The sequence below is a fragment of the Onychomys torridus genome, chromosome 7, assembly GCF_903995425.1.
Source record: "Onychomys torridus chromosome 7, mOncTor1.1, whole genome shotgun sequence".
NCBI classification, from domain to species: Eukaryota; Metazoa; Chordata; class Mammalia; order Rodentia; family Cricetidae; genus Onychomys; species Onychomys torridus.
In genome coordinates this window covers 21,619,233-21,626,229 of record NC_050449.1, presented here as the reverse complement: position 1 = coordinate 21,626,229, position 6,997 = coordinate 21,619,233, and positions in this window count along the sequence as shown.

Genomic DNA, 6,997 nt, shown 5'->3' with positions numbered 1-6,997 from the left:
GCAGGTATCAGGGAGAATGTACCTAAGTACCTCGGAAGTCAGAGATGGGAAGTTATTTATTGTGAATCTAAGTTTAGCTATTAGGCAAAGTGTGTGTCCGTATAGTCTTTGCTTACCCACAAAATTTTCTCTTTTAAGACAGAATTTCCTTTTGTATGTACACTGTACAGGCTTATGAGTGCTAATGGGAATAAAACATTTGAAAAGAGATCTTACTGTCCTGTTGGAAATGACTGTGACAAACCGAAGGCACAATGGTAAATATGTGTATCAGACTAGAAAAAATATAGCAAGTATTTAATTTAAATTTAAAAAAAAAATATTTATTTATTTTGAGTGTTCTTTCTACATAGTTTTGGCTGCTCCTAGAACTCACTATGTAGATCAGGCAGGCTTCAAATTTACAGAGATCCTTCTGCCTCTGCCTCCTTAGCTCTGTAATTAAACACGTGTTTAATGAAACTTTTTATTTTTTATTTTTGAATGGGTATAGGTGTTTTCCCTGCACATGTGGCTGTGCACTACTTTTGTACCTGGTTGTTCACAGAGGCCAGAAGATGGTGTCACATCCCTTGGAACTGGAATTATAGATGTTTGTGAGCCACTATGTGGATGCTGAGAATTGAACCTACGTCCTCTGGAAGAGCAGCTAGTGCTCTTAATTGCTGACCCGTCCCTCTTTTGAGAAACTAGCACAGGTTAAGAAAAATCCTGCAAGTTAAAAAAAACAAAAACAAAACAATAAATACAAACCCAGAAACTTACTCAGTACTTTAGTAAAATAAAGATCACAGAAGTGTAGTTGAAAGAACTGTTAAAATAAATGATCATTCAAATTAAAGGTAGCAAGTGCAAATAGAGAATTAAATAAAGTGAAACATGAAATGACACAAATTCCTAGAATCAATGCAAGAATGAGAAAACTGAATAATGTGAAAGAAAATACAGTTGTCCTAACTAGATTTGAGATGTCAGTACAATTTAAGATTAAGTTGAAATTAAGCCTCCTGTGGTAATGCACACCTATAATTCAAGCAGCCTTGGCTACAGGGAAAAATTGGAGGCCAGCATGAGTTACATGAGACCTGCTCTCAAACAATAACAGCAACAAACCTGAAAACAACAAAGCCAATCAACAACAGAAAACTGTGTCTCTGCAAATGTCGGACCAATTACAGACCGCTGCGTAGGATGTGACGAGAACACTCTTGTTTCAAAACTAAACAAGCCTGGTAAAGCTAAATAAAGACAGACTAAAGAAAACTGAGCCCATGACAGAGACTTGTGTGGTTAAGGCAGAAATCTGTTGCTTAAAGTTTACTTGCTCTGAAATTATGCTTGCCTGCTGTATGCACACACACACACACACACACACACACACACACACACACACACACACCTCCCTCTCCCTCCCCCCACAGGCATGCACACACACAGCACACGTGAGCACATGTGCACAAAATATTGCTCTGCCACATCCAAATACAATAAGAAAACTGTAAGTATATTTTTATCAAGTGGCCCATAATGCTTGCCCTTCGGAAATAGAAGTGTATTTCCAATCCCATTTTCCCTAAAAGTGATCTTGACACCATAACAAAGTGAGAGGCCAAGGGCAGCAGAAGCCGACCCAGACCTCCGCTCCATTGTTCCAACACATGAAACCAGCTCTGAAGCATGCCCTTGAAGGCAGCTGAAAAATCCATCTTCAAGATGATTTAGTAGCTGTACAGGTAATCGTTGAAATATAGAGAACACCCGGCCTTAGAGACGCCAAAACCTTTCAGGCTGGGCTCAGTCTCTTGGTGTCTTTGAGGGACTCTCTTTTCTGCCAGGCTCTGAGTGAGACCCACTCTGTGGCCGCATGTGCCACCTGGGAAATCCAGGTCCCAGCAGGCTGTCCTTGGCAAGTGTCAGGAGAAAAGGTGTCAGCAGTACCTCTGGTTCCCAGACTGGAAAGGGGGGCTGGGAGACTCCTGTTAGCCAGATATCAAACTCAGATTAGGCCCTGGCCCCCCACACTGAGGCAGCACCCAATTCCCTTCCATATTTTTAAGGAATAATGTGATTTTTTGCCAGCGTTGAGTCCTAACTCCTGACTACTAAGTGATATCATTTCCAACTACTTTGTGTTTGGGCAGTTTTGTTTATGTGTTTTTGTTTGGGTTGGACTCTTGCTGTGTTTCCCAAGGAATTCCCTCATTGTGGGAAAGGGAGCTACACTGAGCTGCCACCCTCCTCTGTGACTTCAAGCTATCCGTGTGGCTGTTGCTTTGTGAAACAGACTGCTTGCATCTCCTTTCCTGGATTGCAGTCCTAACTGGAACAAATCATAAATGTGATTTTCTTTCGTCCGACTACGTTACTCTCAGTTTCCATCAACAAGGATCCAGAAGGTGCCTGTGTGCTTCAGTTTGCAACAGAATGCTGTGCCCTCATCCCGCAACACTCTGGCTCTCCATTCCAGCCTGTCTCCAAGGCCATTTATTCCTCATACCACCATTGTCGGTCCCTTTACAGCAAAGCTCCTTTTAAGGATGCACTACCTTTTTTTTTTTTTTTTTTCCTTTCCTGTTCGAGACAGGGTTTCTCTGTGGAGCTTTGGATCCTCTCTTGGAACTCACTTTGTAGACCAGGCTGGCCTTGAACTCACAGACATCCACCACCCTCTGCCTCTCAAGTGCTGGGATTAAAGGAGTGTGTCACCAACACCTGGCTAGAATGCACTATTGGTTTTTGTTGTTTTTGTTGTTGTTGTTTTGAGACAGGGTTTCTCTGAGTAGCTTTGCGCCTTTCCTGGAACTCACTTGGTATCCCAGGCTGGCCTCGAACTCACAGAGATCCGCCTGGCTCTGCCTCCCAAGTTCTGGGATTAAAGGCGTTCGCCACCACCGCCCGGCAGGATGCACTATCTTAATTGACCTACTTTCCCCCCTTTCTGCTCTCACTGGAACCTAATTCAGGGTTTCTCCCTCACCTTCGTTAAATTGCCTTTAAAATATCCAGGTAGCTAAATTCAATGATCAGTTCTTAGCTGACTCACAGATTATAATACAGTTGATCCTTACTTTCTATTCTGAATTCTCCCCTCCTGTTTTAGAGCTAGGGTTGGAATCCAGGACACAGTCCATGCTAGGCTCTACCTACACCCTTTACCGCTGAACAAAATCCCCAGTGCCTAAATGTTTTTCTTTAGGTGGCTTTGAGTACACCATCCTCACCTGATCATCTTCCTCTCTGAGGTTCCTGAGTCTCAGTTTCCATTGATTTTCTGTTTGGGTTTTTGATGTTTTGTTTTGGATTTTTCTTTGTGTGTGTGTGGGAGGGGGTTAAGATAGGCTCTCACTATGTAGCTCAGATTGGTCTCAGAGCTTTAGTGAACCTCCTGTCTCAGCCTCCAAAGTACTGAGTATGATCGAGCACACACAGTTCTTGCTTTTTCTTATTAGTATCCCAGGACTTGGTCCTGAGAATGTGGGTCTTCTGCATCTCTATTGACCCTTAGAAAACCTTTGAATTTGTTTTTACATTTATCAATACCACATTTGTGCTCAGGACTTACACACTCAAGTCTCAGCCTGCCCCCAGGTCTTCTTGTAAGTCTTAAAGTCGTGTTCAACTTCACACAAAAAATTGATTCCTGTCATTTTGTTGTAGTTGCAGTTGCTGTTGCTGGGAGTGTGTGTGTGTGTGTGTGTGTGTGTGTGTGTGTGTGTGTGTGTGTGTGTGTGTGTGTGTGTGTGTGTGTGAGTGTGCGTGTGCGTGTGTGTGTGTGTGTGTGTGTGTGTGTGTGTGAATGTGTTTGTGTTTTCTTTCCTTGGATTATGCTGGTGTGAAATTATTTATTGCCTGTGTTTTGTGTTTTCATGGGTGTAGTTAACCTCTTTGTGTTGGAGTTTTCCTCCTAGTATCTTCTGTAGGGCTGGATTTGTAAATAGATTTTGTTTAAATTTGACTTTATCATGAAATATCTTGTTTTCTCCATCTATGGTGATTGACAGTTTTGCTGGGTTTAGTAGTCTGGGATGACATCCATGGTCTCTTAGAGTCTGCAGGGCATCTGTGCAGGCCCTTCTGGTTTTTAGTGTCTCCACTGAGAAGTTGGTGTGATTCTAATAGGTCTGCCTTAACATGTTACTTGGCTTCCCCCCTTGCTGCTTTTACTATTCTTCCTTTCTTTTGTATTATTATTTCTTTGTCTTGATTATTATGTGGTGTGGGGACTTTCTTTCCTGATGCAGTCTATTTGGTGTTCTGTAAGCTTCCTGTACCTTTATAGGGATCTCCTTCTTTAGGTCAGGGAAATGTTGTTCTATGATTTTGTTAAATATATTTTCTGGTCCTTTGAACTAGGATTCTTCTCCTTCTTCTATTCCTGTTATCCTTAGGTTTGGTCTTTTCATAGGGTCACAGATTTCCTGGATGTTTTGTGTTAGGAGTATTTTAGATTTAACATTTTCTTTGACTGATGGATCTATTTCCTCTATCATATATTCAATGCCTGAGATTCTCTCTTTATTCATTATAGCCGGAAACTGGAAACAACCTAGATGTCCCTCAACCAAAGAATGGATAAAGAAAAGCGATACATTTACACAATGGGGTGTTACTCAGCTGTTAAAAACAATGGCACCATGAAATTTGAAGGCAAATGAATAAAACTAGAATAAATGAATAAATCACCTTGAGTGAGGAAACCCAGATTCCAGAAAGACAAATGTGATGTTTACTCACTTGTAAGTGGATATTATCTGTAAAGTAAAGGATAACCATCCTACAATCCACAGATGCAGAGAGACCAGGTAATAAGGAGGGCTCAAGCAGAGATGCTTGGATCTCTCTGGGAAGAAGAAATAGAATAGGTTTCATGGGTAGACTGGGGTGGGTGGGGATGGGACATGAGGAGTCAGGTGGGGGGGGAATTGAGGAGGAGAGTACTGAAAGAGATGACTGGAAAGGGGGGACATTTTGGGGTGAGATAGAAACCTAGTGCAAGGGAAACTCCCAGAAATCTACAAGGATGATCCCAGCTGAGACTCCTAGCAATAGGGGATACATAGCCTGAACTGGCCATCTCCTGTGACCATGTAAGACTTCCAGTGGAGGGATTGGGACACCAACCTAGCTACATAACTTTTGACCTACAGTCTGTCCTGCCTATGTACTGGGGTAAGGGTGGCATGGAGAATTGTGGGAGTGGCAAACCCATGCCATGAGAGTGAGCCCACCCCTGACACTGCTGGAATGATAGGACCCAGAGGCTGGATGGCCCAGAGACCTAGAGTAGAACCAAATACTACTGGCAGTATATATATAGGAAGTGGTTCCTAATGATATTCTGCTATACTTATAGATGGGTGTCTAGCCCGACTGTCTGTCATCAGAGGGGCTTCATTCCCACAGCCACACATTAGGTGAAGCTCACAGAATCCTGTAGAAGAGGGAGAGAAAAGATTGTAGGAGCCAGAGGGTCAAGGACACAACAAGAAAACTGACAGAGTCAACCAGCCTGGGCTCTCAGGGGCCCATGGAGACTGAACTGACAACCAGGGAGCCTGCATGGGAGTGACCGAGGCACTCTGCACATATGACAGTTGTGTAGCTTGGTGCTCTTGTGGGGCTCCTGACAGTGGGAACAGGGGCTGTCCCTGACTCTTTCACTGGGGACTCTACTCCTCAGCCTGGGTCATCTTTCTCAGCCTTAATATGTGGGGAGGTGCTTAGTTTTACTTCAACTTGATATGCCATGTTTTGTTTATATGCATGGGAGATCTGCCCTTTCCTGAACAGAAACGGAGGGGGAGTGGATTGGGGGTGAGAACAAAGGGCCACTGGGGGGGGGGGACTGGGAGGAGAGGAGAGAGAAACTGTGGCCAAAATGTAAAATAAATAAATAAATAGGAAGTTTGGATTTAATTTTTCTGTTAACTGTAAATCTTACATTTGTGTTTAAGAATTTTTTTTATTTAATAAAGTTTAATATTATTTGAAAAAAAAAACACAAAAACTAAGTTCCTGTAGCCATTCCTATTTAATCAGTGACAATTCAATTTTCCCAAGAAAAAATATCTTAGAGTCATCCTTTAACTTCACAATCACAAGCAACCCATTAGTAAATCCTTTGTGGTTTTACCTCTTTGGGACACTGGTCTAACCCATCATGAATTCTCACCTCATTGCCAGAAAAATCATGTTTTCTTCTCACTTTGACCCTGGCGTTTTAGATTATATTAAAATACAACTCAGATCATGTCGTTCCTTGGATCAAAACACCCCAATGCCTTCTCAGCCCAGAGCAAAATTTCAAGCCCTCCCGTTGATCTCCCAGGTCCCACATGATTTAGCCTAGGCATTAACCTCTCTGATCGATCAGCTTCTGGTTTCCTGAGTTTCTTCTTACCTCTGTGCCTTTCTCCTACTCACCAAAGTATTCCCACCTCAGGGCCTTGGTTCTTGCAGTCCTGTCCAAGGTGGTTTTCCTTTGTGCATTGAAACGTCTCACTTTTTACTTCTTAAGACAGTTGCTTATGTCACCCTCTTGTGAGAGACCCTTCTTGACATCCCGGCCCCCTCAAGCCTACAGTGGTGTCTTATTCTGACGTCATCCTTCCCTTCCCTTCCTCTGGCTACTCTCCCCCACTTCCTGTTGTGTGTCCCCCATTACCCGGTAACACAGTATAAACTTTAGTGTTGCTCCCCTGTTATGTTCTATTGTATTGGAGTAAACCACACAAATGTTGATTATTTAACATTATAAAATGAGTATTGTAAAGGAAGGAAATGAGAGAAAACTGGAAACCCAAAGAATGATGCAAACTGGTTTGGAAGAGTTGATGAGAAACACTGCTGTGTCTGGGAAATGTTAGGATCAAGTGTCTTGGCTATGGGCTGTCTGCTGCCGGTGAGGCGGAAGTTCTAAGAAGAAGCAGTGTGAGGAGGTGCTTGACTTAAAAAGGCTGTTGTTGTCATGGGTGGAGGTATCACAAGGATGATAACA